Source organism: Lepidochelys kempii, chromosome 11 (assembly GCF_965140285.1).
Source record: "Lepidochelys kempii isolate rLepKem1 chromosome 11, rLepKem1.hap1, whole genome shotgun sequence".
Taxonomy (NCBI): Eukaryota; Metazoa; Chordata; order Testudines; family Cheloniidae; genus Lepidochelys; species Lepidochelys kempii.
Window position 1 is genome coordinate 9,762,376 of NC_136390.1, and position 17,920 is coordinate 9,780,295.

General features: G+C 46.6%; 1 protein-coding gene across 3 annotated transcripts in view; it reads right to left on the bottom strand.

Annotated features, from left to right (window-relative positions):
• Positions 1-17,759, bottom strand: part of LOC140895433 (intersectin-2) — a 91,204-nt gene extending 73,445 nt beyond the window's left edge. For 2 of the 3 annotated variants that reach the window (XM_073305070.2, XM_073305068.2), the window contains exon 1: positions 17,574-17,759. The gene's annotated coding sequence lies outside the window, so the exon portion shown is untranslated. The remainder of the gene's footprint in view (positions 1-17,573) is intronic. The other variant, XM_078854780.1, reaches the window with a different exon arrangement.
• Between the last annotated feature and the right edge of the window lie 161 nt (positions 17,760-17,920).

A 17,920-nucleotide genomic window follows, 5' to 3' on the forward strand; every position in this document is an offset into this window, starting at 1 on the left:
AAGGGTAAATTGAGGCACTGGGAGGTGATGTGTCTTACTATAGTAATATAGGGTATGATCCAGCTCTCTGGGAAATCAAAGCAAGTCTGGCCATAGACTTCAGTGGGAGTAAGATGTGTTTCAAAGCGAGTATGTGGCAGTGCTGGGGAGTCCCACCTCCCTTGTGTAATTATGTTGACCAACCCTGCCCACAAAAAGCCAGGGAGGATGTATCTCCCCCTATCAACAAGAGGCAGGACAGTCCAGTCCAGTGATTAAGTGGATTTGGGAGGTGTGGGTTCAAATCCCTGCTCTGCCGTTGATTCCCATGCGACCTTGGGCAAGTCTTTCTGAGCCTCAGTTTCCTATCTATAAAATGGGGACAGTAGCATAGCCCTACCTCTCAGGACTGTGGGGAAGATATGTTAAATATTCTGACATGCTCCAATACTGTGGGGATAGCAGCCCACAGTCTTTTAGGACTCATCTTTCGGGTTATAACTGGCTGTTTTTACGTAGGTCAGAGTTGCTTGACATTTCTAAATTGCACATGCCCAGGATAAAATAAGAGGTCTTCTATTTTAAGGATGAGTTTAGGTTCCAGTCATTCTCTGTACTCAGTTCTCTTTAATCCACCCTGTGCATCTCTTATTACTCATTCTGCACCTCTTCCATCTGTGGCACTCCGACTGACGTCAATGGAATTAGACAGCTGTTAAATTTTGTTTGTGGCAAACACCAGTGCATGGATGTACTTTGTTACTGGGAATTTTTACACATTAGCATAATTTATAACACAATGTATATGTTTCCATGTGTAGATAATCTAATGAAGATTTTCTGTGTTATTTTTACTGCATAATTTTATATGAGAGGAAATAGAGTCCAGTGGATAGAGCCTAGGACTGGGAGTCAGCAGACATGGGTTCTGGTTCTGCCCCTCTCTTGCTCTGTAGCATCTGGCAGTCACTTGACTTCACTGTGCCTCAGTTTCCTCTTGATGGAACAAGGTCTAATAATACCTCTGCACCACTGCAAAGCACTTTGAGATCCTCCACCAAATAGCACCATGAGCCAGATTCCCAAAAGGGCTCAGCACCCACAAATGGGGCCACATTTTCAGAAAAAGCTCTGCTCCTATTTCAACACCAAAATAAGAGGCCAGATTTTCAAAATATCTCAGTGTGTTTGGGGCTTTGGAAACCTAGCCCCTGTTTCGGTGTCCATATGGCAGCTGAGCTCTTTTCATACTCTGACCCATTATGGGGGGATGCACTTGGAAAGCTGATCCCTTCGTACTATTTGCAAGTACAGGGACAGGCAGGTCTAGGCCCACCCAAAACTAAAGACCCACTCCCTCAACTAACAGGGAGGAGCCACTAAGCCCAGGACACAAGTGAATACTTGGGACAACAAAACAGAAAATAGGATTGGGAGTGAAGTCAAAGGTTAAAAATGAGGGAACCCGAGGGGGACACCGAGCAGAGAACCCCAAACAGCACCCAGGGCTCCTCAGAGGCATCGAAGAAGTAAGCGAACCTTGTCATGAGGAACTTTGCCTGTAGATGTGAGCATAAAAGGGACCAGAAATAGACCCACAGCTGCAGAGCATACACACCCCCGTTCCAGCTTCTTCTTCCTGGAGTGATGGACGGCCCTCTTGGCCAGCACCAGGAGGAGGTTGATGAGGAGATCCTGTGACTTTGTGGCTATGAATTGGGGTATGCATAAATCAGGAGGTGCAGGGAGAAGTGCAGCCAGACCCAAGGTAAGAGGTTGTGGAGAAGCGGGAAGAGGGGCCGCAACCTGGTGTTTGCAGGGGTTTGTGAACTGCACTAGGTAGACACCTGTACTCACAGCTCTGTGGAGAAGTCACCAGCTAAAATCCACAGCCAGCCTTGGAACCAGAGTGGAGTACAGGCTGGTCCACCGGGGTTCTTTGCTCTCCTCACATGGTCACAGGTCCTACCAGTTGGTGTCAGGGCAGGACATGAGGGTGAAGACAGGGATGATATGAAACACGAGCGTGTACAGGTGTTCTGAGGGCATGGTGCTGAGTGGGATGCTGTGGCACCAGCTCAGGTGGCATGACGGGCAGCCAAGGAGGCCCAGTGACTGGAGGGTCAGGGCTGAGTGGGGTGCACCCTCCTGCAGGACTCACTTGAGGACGGCAAGAGAAGCAAGAGGGAAGGCTGCCCTTACCGCCTGGAGCGCACAACAGGGGATGTGCAGGGCAGGCAGCCTCATTCTCTGGCTGAGCCCTGTGGGGTTTACCCAGTCCCTCTGATCATAGTCCAGGAGGTCTTGGAGTCTGGTGGTACCAGCGAGGCCCATCCTCCAGCACACCAAGGGCTGACCCCTACGTGCAGATGTCACAGGGCAGCAGATTGCGTCCCTGCAGAGAGAGGCAGGAGCCTGCTGTGAAACTCCTTTACCAGCTGCTTGAACACCACATGAAGGTGCAAGGTAAATTGCTGCTCACTTATACAAGCAGGTGTATTCACTTCGCATCAACGAGCGAATCAGAAGGGCTTGGAGCCTTTGGGAGACTATGAGGAACAAATATGAAGGCAGGGCTGAGGAACACTCTAGGAATAGCCAGCTGGGTGTGATTGTTGTTTTAGTAACTGATAAATCTGCATTCTAGGAAAGGGGTAAGTTTGGCTCTATGTTCTGTGTGTGCATTGTGATATTTTGTATATACTGTGTCTTCTTTTCTACAGCATTTTGGGATCTTTAGATGAAAGTGCTATAGTGAGTGATTATTTTATAGGGCTTTGTCTTTGCTGCTGTGTTACTGGGAGTGTTTCCCCTAACCTGACTGCTAGCTGCATGCAACTCTCCAGCTGGAGTTATGTGGTGCTTTAAACTTGAATTAGCTGGCCGAGGAGGAGTAGGGTGTGCTGGAGTGGTGCTGATGCTTGAGCTGATAATGAAGTGGGGATGTAGAGGTGTGAGTTACAGCAATTTATCAACAGCTAATCTAGTCACTCTGTGGAACCTTAGTGAGGGCACTGACTTGCACGAGGCTAGCTTAGGTGTGCTAACTAGCAATAGCTGCTGCACTGAAGACAAGCCCTAATGCTATACGCTGCTCTCCCATCCTCCAGGAGAGGTGTTACACAGCCAGCTTTGACATCCAGATGTTCAAATGACTTCCTAAGAGGAAGATTTAACCTAACTGCAGCTGAGAGGCCAAACTCATGGCAGTTAATGAGGAGGCTGTTTAACAATGCTGAGTGAGACCCTTTCTGGGAGTGAGTGGGAGTCTCCCACTGAAAGTTCTGGAAGCAAATTGGCAGATGATAACACAAAAGTGTAGGATTATTTAACTGTGCAGGCTGCTGTGGGTATGAGGGTTAGTGTGTCTTTATTTTGTTTTACGCAATACGGCCTTGTCTCAGCCAGGTAAATAATCAGTAACTTTGAGACTGGCTTCCTCACAAGAGTCCTCCTACCTGCCCCTCACCAGTTAAAACCAGCCGTGGTTGATGTCTAGCACTGAGGCTTTAGGTGGCCCTGGTGGCCCTCTCTTCCCGTCCAGCCCTGCCCCCCACCAAGTAAATAATAGTCTGTGTCTTGCCCAGACATCTATACGGAGGTGCTGAAACCTTCCTGCTGTCCTGCTAGAGACCCTCTTGATACACAAGCTTTCTGTAGCACCTGCCACTTGGTGTCTTTGCTCACAACTCTGTATGTGCTCATAGTGGAGTTCACCCTCCTTACTAAACTGTCTTGAGTAAGAGTTTTCCCTCCCACCCCAAGGGGTGTAATAAGGAGCTGATTGCTCCTCTCTTCCCAGGAACACCCAAAGGAAGTCCAGGGACCTAAATTCCTCCCTTATAACTCTCCTAAAGTCACCAGCTACCTGCTGCTCTGTTACACTGCTGTAAATCTGGAGGGACTCCATTGTCTATGGTGAGCCATTGCCGTTACACCTGTATAAACTTGGATTGCCCTCAAGCTACTCTCATACTTCTGAATATGGCTCAGTGGAACTCTGGTGAAGATGAAGTTGGCTTTAGAAAGTCATCCTGAAGGACTCTGTTTCACCAACCCTAGACAAAAGCTTGGGTACTGGATGTTAACCTTTCTTTGGGGGGTGTGACAGTCACCACCCTGGCTGACATGCCTGGGATTGAAGTGGAGACCTCCAGAGCTAAACATTCAGGCTATTAACACTCTCTAAGTAGGGTTGTAACAAACTACTATCCTGTGCCACTGGTAGACCCTGTACAACCCATTCTCCAATAGATTACAAGTGTGCCTGTAAATCAATGAAAAGAAAAGGAGGACTTGTGGCACCTTAGAGACTAAAACTGAGCTGTAGCTCACGAAAGCTTATGCTCAAATAAATCTGTTAGTCTCTAAGATGCCACAAGTCCTCCTTTTCTTTTTGCAGATACAGACTAACACGGCTGCTACTCTGAAACCTGTAAATTGGTGGTGAGTCCATGCACTTCATGAGAGGAATCCTAATCTATGTTGACCCTCATCTAAGGCTGTTTTCTGTGGCAAAATTTTATTCAGGTCCAGTTGCGATCCTAATTAGCTAAGCATAACATCAAATGGCATCTGACAAGAATTCTACTTTGTGTCACAAACATTTACTTCTATGACAAATGCTCTGTGCAGCTAGGCTCTGGTAGCCAATATCATAGGGTTGCCTTACTTTGTCAGGTTTCATTGTATAGTGTTGTCTTTTCTATTTTTTTTTTTATTGCAATGCAGTAACCTGTAAAATGGTGGCTCAGCTGCATGTGGTGGGGAGATGAGAAAGAGGCAGGAGTTCTGAAAGGAAAGCGTTTTTAGAGTCCAATGTAAATCAGCCTGAGACTCCAATGATATCACTATCCTCAAGTGTTCAAAATTCACAAATGTTTAAATAATAATACAGTCCAAGTTTTCTATTTGCCTCCGGCTTTTTGAGCCACTGGGATTTGGATTTTCAAGCTTTCTCTACTACCACAAACACAAGAACCTTTCATTAATTTGAAAACGAAAGCAGAAATTCTCTCATCACTTGACTCCAGGAGCTGCAGCTTGAGACTTGTGATAAAGCCACAAGAGCTGGCAATATTGCTCCAACTCCTCCTAAGGAGAGCATGGGGGTGAGTCTCTTGATGAGGAGAATGAGAAACAAAGGGTAAATGACTGGGTATGTAGGGCAAACCACGAAGGCTGGGTGAGTGTTAAACTGTTCAAAAAGTCAAACTGCATTGAATCTAAAACCCCAATGTAATGGAAAACTTTTTAGATGAATAGGGTTGTGTTCATGCAACCTATACTGACCTCTCAATAGTCCCCTTTATATTTGGAAAGTGCTCAGAGCTCTTTAATGCAGACTGCACAGTTATACTTTTAAAATTGTTTATCATCATCAAAGTTGTTAATAGGCAAGGCTTCATTGTCCTGTTGCCTGTCCCGTCCCCCCCTCCATATATCCTGCAAAAAAACTTGAATGTCCCTCAGTTAACCCAACCCTCTCTGCATAGGTGCTGGAACTAGGGGTGCATGGGGGGAGCTGCTGCACCCCCTGGCTTGAAGTGGTTTCCATTATATACAGGGTTTACAGTTTGATTCAATGACTCTCAGGACCCCCACTATACAAATTGTTCCAGCATCCTTGCCACCCTGTATTTTTGCTTACGTGCATCAGTCTGCCTAAGAATCATAGAATATCAGGGTTGGAAGGGACCCCAGAAGGACATCTAGTCCAACCCCCTGCTCGAAGCAGGACCAATTCCCAGTTAAATCATCCCAGCCAGGGCTTTGTCAAGCCTGACCTTAAAAACCTCTAAGGAAGGAGATTCTACCACCTCCCTAGGTAACGCATTCCAGTGTTTCACCACCCTCTTAGTGAAAAAGTTTTTCCTAATATCCAATCTAAACCTCCCCCACTGCAACTTGAGACCATTACTCCTCGTTCTGTCATCTGCTACCATTGAGAACAGTCTAGAGCCATCCTCTTTGGAACCCCCTTTCAGGTAGTTGAAAGCAGCTATCAAATCCCCCCTCATTCTTCTCTTCTGCAGGCTAAACAATCCCAGCTCCCTCAGCCTCTCCTCATAACTCATGTGTTCCAGTCCCCTAATCATTTTTGTTGCCCTTCGCTGGACTCTCTCCAATTTATCCACATCCTTCTTGAAGTGTGGGGCCCAAAACTGGACACAGTACTCCAGATGAGGCCTCACCAATGTCGAATAGAGGGGAACGATCACGTCCCTCGATCTGCTCGCTATGCCCCTACTTTTACATCCCAAAATGCCATTGGCCTTCTTGGCAACAAGGGCACACTGCTGACTCATATCCAGCTTCTCGTCCACTGTCACCCCTAGGTCCTTTTCCGCAGAACTGCTGCCTAGCCATTCGGTCCCTAGTCTGTAGCTGTGCATTGGGTTCTTCCGTCCTAAGTGCAGGACCCTGCACTTATCCTTATTGAACCTCATCAGATTATCCAAGACACTATCCTAATCTTTCAGATATAAAGTAAGCTGTGAGGGCACCTAACTCCTCCAAGCTTAAAGCAACTATTTCCAAAAACATGGTCCAGCCTTAAACTGCATCCATCAGCAATGCTGGGTTCTAGTACATCACTTCTATGACTAATGCTGCTCTATCAAAAAACACCTTGACCGCACTCTTGGAGTGTACAACTAAACTACTGCAACAGGGTTGTGGACATAACCAGGGCAGATTCATGCAAAATGAGCAATAGAGATTCCACTGTGGATCTCCTGGAGCAGTATGGAAAGCTAAAGGCTATCTTGCAGATTCATTTGCAATCAAGAGACTGTGGCTATGTCAATTAAGGGTAAAACTACAACAGCAAAGAATAACAGTGGAGATACATTACATTTCTTGACATGCCAAGCATTTGGACTGTGTCCTGGGGCAAAGACAAACATGGCCCTAGTGGTACTATGATACTGACAACTCTCTGCTAATAGCATTGCTAATTACAAGCAGTGCCCTAGCAATGGAAAAATCTCCCTGTCGCAGGCAGCACCCTGCACTTGTGTGCAGAAGGTTTGAACTCAGCATCAGAAGGCTGATGCTTTCCCCTTGAGTTGATGGAACAGGGAAATAGCAGGTCTGTATGCAGCAGAGCTCTGAGTGAAGGATAATCTGCTGGAACAGAGCCTACCAATTATCACCTGATAGTCTCCTCAGGTGGGTGAGCTGGCGGTGAGGCCTCCCAGTGTTGCAGATCCGTAGGGAAAAGTCAAAGAATCCTGGAGGTGTCTAGAGGGAAAGCTCAGCCCCTCTGCACCATTCTATGGCCCCTTTCCTTGGAGTCATAGTAGCATTGGCTAATCTGGGAGTTGAGCAGAGAATGATGCTGCAGAGAATGGACGGTCCATGGCTCCAGCCTCCCTCATGCTCTGTGGAGCTACTTTGCTTCATTCAGAGCTCAAGCAGAGGGATTTCTGCAGGCTCCTAGGAGGAGGGAAGGAGATGATGCTACAGAGGTTCTACTCCACTCCCTGTTCCCCAAGGGCAGTCTGCCAGCTCTCAGTCCCCTCCATTTGCAGAAGCAGAGGGAATGAGCCAGGCCAATCTTCACTGGGCTGCACCTTGCCTTGCAGGTGCTGGTCTTTGTACAGCACACTTGGTGCCTGTGAAAAAATTTGTCTAAAGATGTACAATTTGAGAACAAATCTGCCAGTGCTGTGATTCACCAGATGTAACTGGTGATTCAACTGGTGTGTGTAAAGTATTTGCTTGCTTTGTTTGTTTTCTGTAGGAAAAGAATTTGTATACCTCCTTTGCCCCCTGACATAACTCTGGCACCATTAAAGCAAGAACATAAAGTATTTTGAGGGTCAAGACTAACATTCTACCAAGTGCCAGTTGGGAGAAGATGAGGAGACCTCTTCAGGGCAGTGCCTAAGCCAAGGATGAAGGCCGTGTGCTGTGATGTCTGGTCACTGATTCACTGCCATCTGGATTCCAAGGACCCAGCCTTAATCTTGCTACAAAATCCAGCTGTTCGATTTACTATATATATAATGCCTATGAGTCTCCCTTCCCCATCTCTGGGCCATCTGCATAAATCTGGTTGAAAATATTCCTCAATCGGTACTTTTGTCACATTTCTAAACCCGGCCATCTTGCCCATGTGCTATTTCTCGGGCACACCACTCCACAAAGCCATGCTGTAACCTGGAGTGACTGAAGACCACCCCCACCAAGTTCTGGCTGTTGGTTTTTCATAAATCAGGCTCTTCAGCGTAGCTGTACTCCTCTCAGGCTATTAGAGAGACAAGGTGGGTGAGGTAATACCTCTTATTGAACCAACTTCTACTGGTGAGAGAGCGCTTGTCTCATCAACAGAAGTGGGTCCAATAAAATATATTACCTCACCCACCTTGTGTTTAATAAATTAGACTATGAATTCTGTTAATAAATCTGTCACAACAGATCTGCTGACTGTCTCATTAGTTGAGAGTGTCATATTCAATGGATGAAGTAATATGGACCAGCTTCTGTTGATGAAAGAGACAAGCTTTCGAGCTTACACAGAACTCTTCTTTACCTCATCATCTTGTCTCTCTAATGTCGTGGGTCCAACAATACTGCAAACTTACAACCAGTGTCTAGGAAACAGGAGCTATGCCAGAGGATCTTCTGCTACATTGTCCCACTGAAGTCATCTCTACTGAATGATTGATACATTGGCTCAAAGGCACTAAGTTCCACAAATAACCTTCTCCTGAACAACCTCTCTCCCCGAAGGAAGAACCTGGCACCCTGAATGGAAGTGAGCTCAGCAAGAGTTCTGCCTTGATGATCACATGAATTGCTTGCAGTCAAAACTATCGTTAGCTTCCAACTAATGACTAATTATTTGGATTGCTAAATGTCTTTATATTACAAAGCAACTCCACTTTGTCAATGTTTGGTGAATAAATGGCTCCTGATGTGAGGCTCTGCCAAAATCACTCATGGATCCTTGAAAAGACAAGAGATGAGTATGTCATTCCCTGGCATAGCTCTAACAATGTGTTCTGCATATTGGCACCACTGCTATTCACTTCAAAAGGCAGTTCCAAAGGGTCAGGTTCTTCCTTCAGTGCATATGTGGAACTCCCACTAGCATCTGCTGCAGTTACACGTGTCTCCTGAAGGGCAGACAGCTCCGTAAGCATGGAAATCTAGGTGCTAGACACATTTTCAGTCCCTGAAAGATTCATTTGCAAAATGTGAATACACAACATGGGACTAACTAATTTATAGGTAAAAGGCTTTGTTGAGCTACCTTTGATCTTACTGTACAAAATGAGGAGAGGGTAAGGGGAAAGAGAAGCAATTTTAGTAGTTTATTGGAATAAAGCTCTATAGTGAAATCAAAGCTGGACTGGACTAAATATACTGTCCCCACAATTCAGTCATCTAGCCAGTTGGTCTCTTCTATCTCTTCTAATTTGTTAGATTCATCAAATAGCCACTTAATGTTCCAGCCATGACTTGAGTTCGTCATGAGAACTCCTTTCTCCTCCCCCCACCCTTTTTTTTTTTTAAGTTAAACTTGGTATGGATGCACTTGGGCTAAAAGCTGCTTGTTTCTGATCACCACTCCAAGCTTAGGGATAGAAACCTTTCCTGGCCTTGAAAGTGTTGCTCTGTTCTGTCAAAGTGACTCCGGCAATGACCACTCGCTGACTACGGGTCACTAGAGCATAGCTTTCCATTACTGACTCATGAACCATCAGACCTTCCAATAGTCACTGATTCCTCTGAGCAGCAGAGCTGTCTTGACCCTAAGCAAAGACCTGTTCTAACATATCACGGCCCTTGGACCAATGTAGCTTTTGAATCCTGGGCACAGACACTTTCCTCTTCAAATCTGCAGATACCCTAAGGAAAAATAGGCAGCATGGAGCTGTTGAACAGAACTTGTGTGTTTGTCAGCTTGCATAAGCATTTCGGGCTGCATCATGCCATTTTAGTGTTATCAATACACTCATGTTGCACACTGGGCCATGTGTATATAAGATTCTCTGCATAATTTTTTTAACCTCCCCTGTATCTGTGGAATGGGTTGGGTGAGTCTCAGTCCAGCTCCCTACTGGAGCAGTGTCCACAGAAATGATACCCTTGTGTGAAGCCTCCTCAGAGGCCAAGAACACTGTATGGAGAGAGAGAGAGAGATTCTGGCCGGGGTTGGGGTGCACTGGGAGGGGAAAAGTGAGAAGCTTGCACTGTTGCTACCCACTGTACACACTGTGGTGCAATAGAGGACATCGACCTCTGTGGTTGTCAATCGCATAGCTACATCAGTGCTAACTACATATAGCTGTACTAAAACCAAACACCCTCCGTCTTTCTTCCCCTGGTGCCCAAACCCCTAATGGACAAAAAATTCCCAGTTAGACTCTTCAGAAGCAGCAGCCACAGCAAGAGGAGTCACCTTGGGGAAGTCCATGGTTTCATAATCAGAACCTTCCTTTTAATTATCCCTATTATGGGGCTGTAAACAATAATTCAATCAGCGTTATGGGGCAGTCATGCTGCATTTGCATTCACATAAATGAGTGCTAATGTGACACTGAACTAATCTGATACGACAGCAATTGGCTAATGCTCAATGATAGAAGCCCTACAGCTAAGCTTGCTCTGTACTTTTCCAGAACAGCTTTCAGCACTGTGGAGATGATGGCTTGAGCTGGGAAAGGATAGCGATGACTGATGCTTTGAACTCCTAGGGCCCAGCAGCTCATTTTTAGGACACACATACTCCTTGGATTCATAGGAGCGAGAGGTAATGTATAAAACCTTCCTGCAAGGGCAGAATTCTACCTTACCCTACACTTATCACTCTTTGTTCAGTCTAACTTTGAAAGCACTAAGCTATGGGGTTCTACCACTTTCCTTGAGGGACTTCTGCAGCCAAATACACTGCACTTTCAGGAAGCTTTGACAGATTCAGCCTCAACTTTCCTTCAGTTTCGCTGCTTTCCATCCATAATTCCTCCTGGTACCTGTATAACTAATCTTTGGTGCCAACCCCCTTCACAGGGGACGGCTAAAGGCTTTATGTTAAATGACCCGTTTCTATTCTGCTGGACTCAGTGCTGTCAAGGTTCCTTCCCCACTCTGAACTCTAGGGTACAGATGTGGGGACCTGCATGAAAGACCCGTAAGCTTATTCTTACCAACTTAGGTTAAAAACTTCCCCAAGGTACAAACTTTGCCTTGCCTTTGAACCTATGCTGCCACCACCAAGCGTGTTAAACAAAGAACAGGGAAAGAGCCCACTTGGAGATGTCTTCCCCCAAAATATCCCCCCCAAGCCCTACACCCCTTTTCCTGGCTTGATTAAAAATCCTCACCAATTTGTACAGGTGAACACAGACCCAAATCCTTGGATCTTAAGAACAATGAAAAATCAATCCAGTTCTTAAAAAGAATTTTAATTTAAAGAAAGGTAAAACAATCACCTCTGTAAAATCAGGATGGTAAATACCTTACAGGGTAATCAGATTCAAAACATAGAGAATCCCTCTAGGCAAAACCTTAAGTTACAAAAAGACACGCAAACAGGAATATACATTCCCTGCAGCACAGCTTATTTTACCAGCCATTAAACAAAAGGAAATCTAACGCATTTCTAGCTAGATTACTAACTAACAGTTGTAAGGCTGCATTCCTGATCTGTTCGCAGCAAAAGCATCACACAGACAAACAGACACCCTTTGTTTCCCCCCGCCCCAGCTTTGAAAGTATCTTGTCTCCTCATTGGTCATTTTGGTCAGGTGCCAGCGAGGTTCTTAGCTTCTTAACCCTTTACAGGGTGAAAGGGTTTTGCCTCTGGCCAGGAGGGATTTTATAGCCCTGTATACAGAAAGGTGGTTACCTTTCCCTTTATTTTTATGACAGATGCTGACCCAATGTTCAATGTTGTATTGCAGAGGTGAAAATGATACAGTCTAGAAAAGTGTGTGTGTGTGTGAGAGAGAGAGAGAGAGAGACTCTCTACTTCATGGAAGAGTGGTATGAGATAACATGTGAATTCTGGGTAGCCCTAAGCCACTTGGCAACTAACCTGTACTCCAAAGCAGGGACACAATCTCATGACTTCTGCAATGATGCAGAAATTAAAACAATAGGCTTATTCCTGATCCTACCAAAATACTGTAATTCACAAGGTGTAATTTTCCAAATTGATTAAACCACATATCCTTCCCCTCTATGTGTTGAGCATCTCCAAACTATCCCTGGAGAAGCTGCTTGCTGTATACACCACTCTTGCTTGTATTCCTGCAGGATCCCTGTGATCTCCAGCTCAGTAGTATCTCCCTAGAGTTACACAGTTATCCTGCTAACAGTGGAATGTTTAACAAAGTGAGCTATGCTGGTGCATATGTCAGGGTTCACTTATGCTTATTTAATGCAAAATGGATGAAATGCTCCCTCCCCCCCCCCTTCTCCCCCATGCAAAGATCTGGAACAAGAGCTATATGCCACTGAAGTGGTATTTTATGCCACACTCTGTACAATATACCTACCATTGATCAACCCACTCTCTCTCTTCCCCCTGCTTGCCCCCTAGCTCAGGCAACACCTGATCACAGGACTTCCAAACATTTTTCAACCAAGTTACATCTAGCAGCTCCTATCAATCTTATCCTCACCCAGCTAGGTCAGGTCCTCAGTGGTGCTCTGCTGTTGTAAGGCTGCATGATCAGACCCTTGTTTTCTCTTTGTGCAGAAGGTCACATGACAGAACTGGGGCCCCATTAGTCATGCAGGGGAGAGTGGGTTGTTCCAGTTATACAACTGCAAAATATGAACTTTCTGTCCAACTAGCTGAAGAGCCCCCCACATATTTAGGAAAACAAGACTCCTAAGGGAAAGCACCAGCCTGATCATGCAGAGAGACTAGTGAACAGGATCAATAAGCGGGAAACCTTTCACTCAGTGCCAAATGTCGTACAGTACTTCCCAGGGAAGGGAAGCAAACACCTTGCTTTCGTCTCTTGTCTTAGACTGCAAGCCCTTTGGGCAAACATCCCCTTGTTTTGTTTGTCCAGCACCTAGCGTAAGAGGGCTGTGGGCCACAACCGGCACTCAAGTGCTACTACAATACTGCTACTAATAAAATAGCATTCCTCTGCCGGTAAACACGTGTATCGTTCTCATTTGCACATAACCACTGATCTCCAAGCAGGCTAGGGAGGCAAGTAGCCATTTGCTATCACCATTTTAGAGCTGGGGAAACTGAAGCAGAGAAGTCTAGAGTCTTTCCAAGATCACACAACAAGCTGGTGACAGAGCCAGCACAGAACCTACCTTGTCTTCCAGGTCTGGGGCTTGATGCCCCTCCCCATTTTACACCAGTCTTACTCCAGTGCCATTCCATTGACTTCAGATGACTTAGGGCAGGGGTCGTCAACGGGTGACCCAAGGGCCAAATCCAGACTACTAGATACATTTGAACAAACCGCAAAATCTTTGTATTTAATTATTATTATGGTTGGGTTTTTTTGTATTTTCTCTGGCATCTGGACCTTGACTATTCCTTGACCAAGACATCTGGACCTTCACAAAAAATAATTGATTACCCCTGACTTAGGGTATGTCTACATTGCAATGAGAGGTGTGATTCCAGCACATGTGGACATATCTGAGCTAGCTGTAATCTAGCGAGCATGGTGCCCTTAGCAGTGAAGCTGCCATAGCGGCACGGACTTTACCCTGGGCCTATGCCTAGTACCCAGGGTCCCAGATGGGCTTGTACATTTCATGCCAAAGCGTGCACTGCTGTGATTTCATTGTCGCTGGTACCTGAACTAGTTCTCGGAAAGCTAGCTCAGATATACCTCCTATTGCACCTACCCCCTGATTGCAGCATAGAGTAGGCATATGCCTGATCCAGATTTACACCAGTGTGAGTGAGAGCTGGGCCAGGCTCCTATGCTCTAAATAAGATACAAGAGAGATGAGATGAAACTTATCACGTGTTAGAAATTACTACAGTATAACAGAAGAATCTAGAGGCTGTGATCTCAATTGGCACCCCATGATGCTTGGCACTATATGTTCACATAGCAAGAATACTTTATTTTATATTCTGCTACTGCCTACAAGGCCTGATGGGGCAGCAGGATTCTATGGTGCTTGGTGCTATACGCACATACTAAAAGCCAGGGCTGGCCCAAAGAGCGTTTCTCATGAGGAGACAGCTGAATAAAAGGGGGAAGGAAGGAGTGTTTGCAAGACAAATGGTGGAAGGAATGCTGATCAAACAAACTCATTTGAGTGTAAGTGGACAAGATAAACACTCCACCAGAGAAAAGAAGCAGTTCTGCATCCTTATTTTTACAGCGAGGGCAATGAGTCGCAGAGTAACTTAAGGATATATTTAAAAGGAGTTCAGCACCTGCAGTCAGGGACCAGATTTTTTTTTTCAAACTAAGCTCCCACTTGGGCTGTAAAACAAGGGGCCGGACTCTCGAAAGTGCCCAGCAGGTGGTGGGGAAAGATCTTGAGAGTGGCTGGCCATAAGTGTCACGGTAGGAGCTGCTGGGTGCTGAGCACCTGGCAAATCTAGTCTTTTAAAATGGGAGCTGAGCGCCTTTGGCAATTTGTCACACAGGAAGTTTGGGGTAGAGCTGGTTTTGGGACCCACCTTTTTGCTACTTACACTGTTACACCTCCAGTGCAGGGACCCCTGATTTATTGGGTGGCTGTACAGTGCCTAGCCAATGGGGCCCTCTTCCATGAGTGGGGCTCCTTCCTAGCTCCCAACTCAATACTAATCTCTGGAGCCCCAGTCCTTTCTTAATTACAAAACCATCCTTTTCACTCAATCATCACACTAGAACAAAAACCCTGTCCTCTACGTGTGTGGCAACGTTTCCCCAGAATGCTCCGAGTATGAATACCGCACTGATAGCAAGCACCAACATCACCGTGGCTAGTTACTTTAGGAAGCAATGGCAGGGAGTGGGACAAGTTGCTAAACCACAGAATTTGGGAGCGTAGCCCTCTGGGCTCTATTTCTGCTCTCTCTCTCTCTCTCTAAGTCACTTAAGCTGCCCGTACTTCAGTTTCTCTATCTGTAGAATGGGAATAATAATATTTTCCTGGTGCACATGGGTGCTCTGAGCTTTAGTGTTTGTAAAGCAATCTGGGAGTGGCTGGGTCATTACACATATTGAATCTATTTCTCCATGTTAAGTATCCTCATACCTTCTTGTCAACTGTCTAAATGGGCCATCTTGATTATCACTACAAAAGTTTTTTTTTCTCCTGCTGATAATAGCTCATCTTTAATTAATTCGCCTCTTACAGTTTGTATGGCAACTCCCACCTTTTCATGATTGTGTGTGTGTGTGTGTGTTTGTATATATATATATATATATATATACACACACACAAGTCTTCTTACTATATGTTCCATTCTATGCATCCGATGAAGTGAGCTGTAGCTCACGAAAGCTTATGCTCAAATAAATTTGTTAGTGTCTAAGGTGCCACGAGTCCTCCTGTTCTTTTTTCTGAAAGCATTCAATGGAAGAAACCACTATGTGGGCATAGACACTATTGTAATACAACTAAAGAATATTTTGTGCTATTATTTATAACACTCTGGGGAGAACGTATAACTGAGAAACAGAGCAATTCCCCAGGAAGGGCTGTGAATTGCTGCAGTGTAACAGTGGTAGGACTGGTTTTGCCTGTTTTGTTACCAGAACCTCTTGGGAATTCTGTTGCACCTGACACTTCTCAATAACCCATTGAAACTTCTACCTGAATGGACTCAACCACACAACCTTGCCAATGGTTCGTGGGTATGACATCATTACACATAAATAAAGCATTCTGGAGATGAGGATAGTATGAATCAGAATGGCGAATTTAATTAAAAATGACTCACTTACATCCTGCAGATTTAAAGAGCTGGGTGGAAGCTATTCAGCCTTCTTTTTTAACAATAAAACTACTGCTCATACATGGCAGAAATAACCTATTCCATACAGCAACCGTTCCTCTGTAAATGGACGTGTTCTCTACCCTGCTGATGTGTGAATTCTTAAAGTTGTCTCCACTGCTGCTATGAAACAACCAATACAAGCAGAAACTGGTGATGAGGGTTCATTTAAATTGTTATGCAGCATCAGCTTTCAGAAAAGGAGTGGGGTGAGAAGAGTCTTCCCAGACCAATGCGTTTCAATTCATCAGTGGGACCTGTTATTAAAGAGCTAGTCAGTACATAATTGGCATGCAGGTTCCCCAGGTGTGAGACAGCTACTTGAGCATCAGATGCTTGCCAGCAAAGGGGTGAATGTGCTTTGGAAGAGGTACCCCCCTCCCCGCAGTGAAACAATCCAGGAGACAGAGGCAGAAGTCGCTGGTAATGGCTATTTCACCCAAGAGCAACTGAGAGAGACCAAAACGGAGGAGGGGGAAGCCCAGCTAGTCGCAATGGAAAGCAGAAATTTTAATTAATTTTTTTAAAAGCCAACACCTCTCCTACCATTCGCTATGTCAAGCCAGCCAAATGACTAGGGCAGTGAAGGATGCTCCTGTATGCTTACAAACCTCTTGTAGCTCCCTACATCACCCCATGCAGCCATTCGCCTTTGTTGCAGACCTTCTCCTAACAAGGTGCATTTTTCTAGCTCAACCATCAAGCAGGACATGGTCAATAAAACAGCGTGGAACAGGGAAGACGGATTATCTGTAAAATACGGTGTCTCTTTCCAAACCCGACCATTTTAAACCAGAATCTGTACAAAGCTAGAGGCTCTTCTTATCATCCATTTCTAGATCAGCCCCCCTGGGGTTGAGGAGAAGAGACCCCAGAAAACGAAGGGGGGTTACAAGACATTAACCCATCCGCCCCCCCTAAAACCGCTGCAAGTCCTGGCTGGCTGACAGACAGGCAGGCAGGCAAGGAGAAAATACCATGGGAGAAGGATGACTTACCCAGCAGGGAGGAAACAGACTTGCAAGTGACAGACTAAGTAGATTCATGGTTTGGTCACTAATTGTCTGCTGGGGGCAGCTGTCAGTTTTCTCCCCTCGCTTACAGCATGATGAGCTCACGCCTTTAACGGAAACTAACATCGCAACTTCGTGATCAAGGAGTCTGGGAAAGGCGCATCCAGCCTTGGCAAAGCCTCCCCCCGCCAACTTCGGGGAAACCCAGGAGAGGCGTCGAGCCTCTGGGGCGTTTTCCCTCCCAAACAACCCAGCTGCGCTTTTCCTTCCACCCCAGCCCCCTTCCCCCGCCGCGCTCGGGAGAAACTCAGTCCCAACTTTGTGTCTTTGATCGCTTCTCTGCACGCTCCTGGCGCCCAGCCCTGCTCAGAAGGCGGCTCCTGAACAAACGGCAGGGCTTGGGCAGGAGCTGGGGTGTGGGCTGCTAGACCACTGGTGTGGCGGCCCGGCTTGCGCACAGAGCAGCTGCTTTTCTCACTGAACACAGAAAGGAAACCGAAGTCACACCCCCCCCACACCCCGCCCCGCCAGCAACCACTGCAGGACCCCGTCAGGTTTTGCAAATCCGCTTTTCTCCCCCCCTTTGTACAGGCTGCTTTGTTCCCCTCCCCTCCTGCGGCGCCCGGCCTTTATTTATTTACCTGGCGGCTGCCGTGTCTCCCCGGGAGGCTTCGCCTTGTGCTGTGGTTGGGCGCGCTCCGGCCCCGGCTGCAGCAGCAGCTTGCCCGGAGAATCCGCCCGGTGCATCCCCCACCCCCACTGGGCTTTTTGCAAGCCCGAGTCAGCCAGCCCCGGGTTTAGTGCGTCGCCACGGCAACCCCGGGCACGGGGGGGCGCGAGAGCGGCGCGGGCGGAGCTCATTGGGTAGCTGGAGCGGGGGAGGCGGCCCTTTCTCGGGCAGAGCTGAGCTGCTGCGCGGGGGGCAGCCGGGCCAGGCACCCGCTCAGCGGGCCGGTGGGGGCCGGGTCCTGCGGCGATCCCGGGCAGA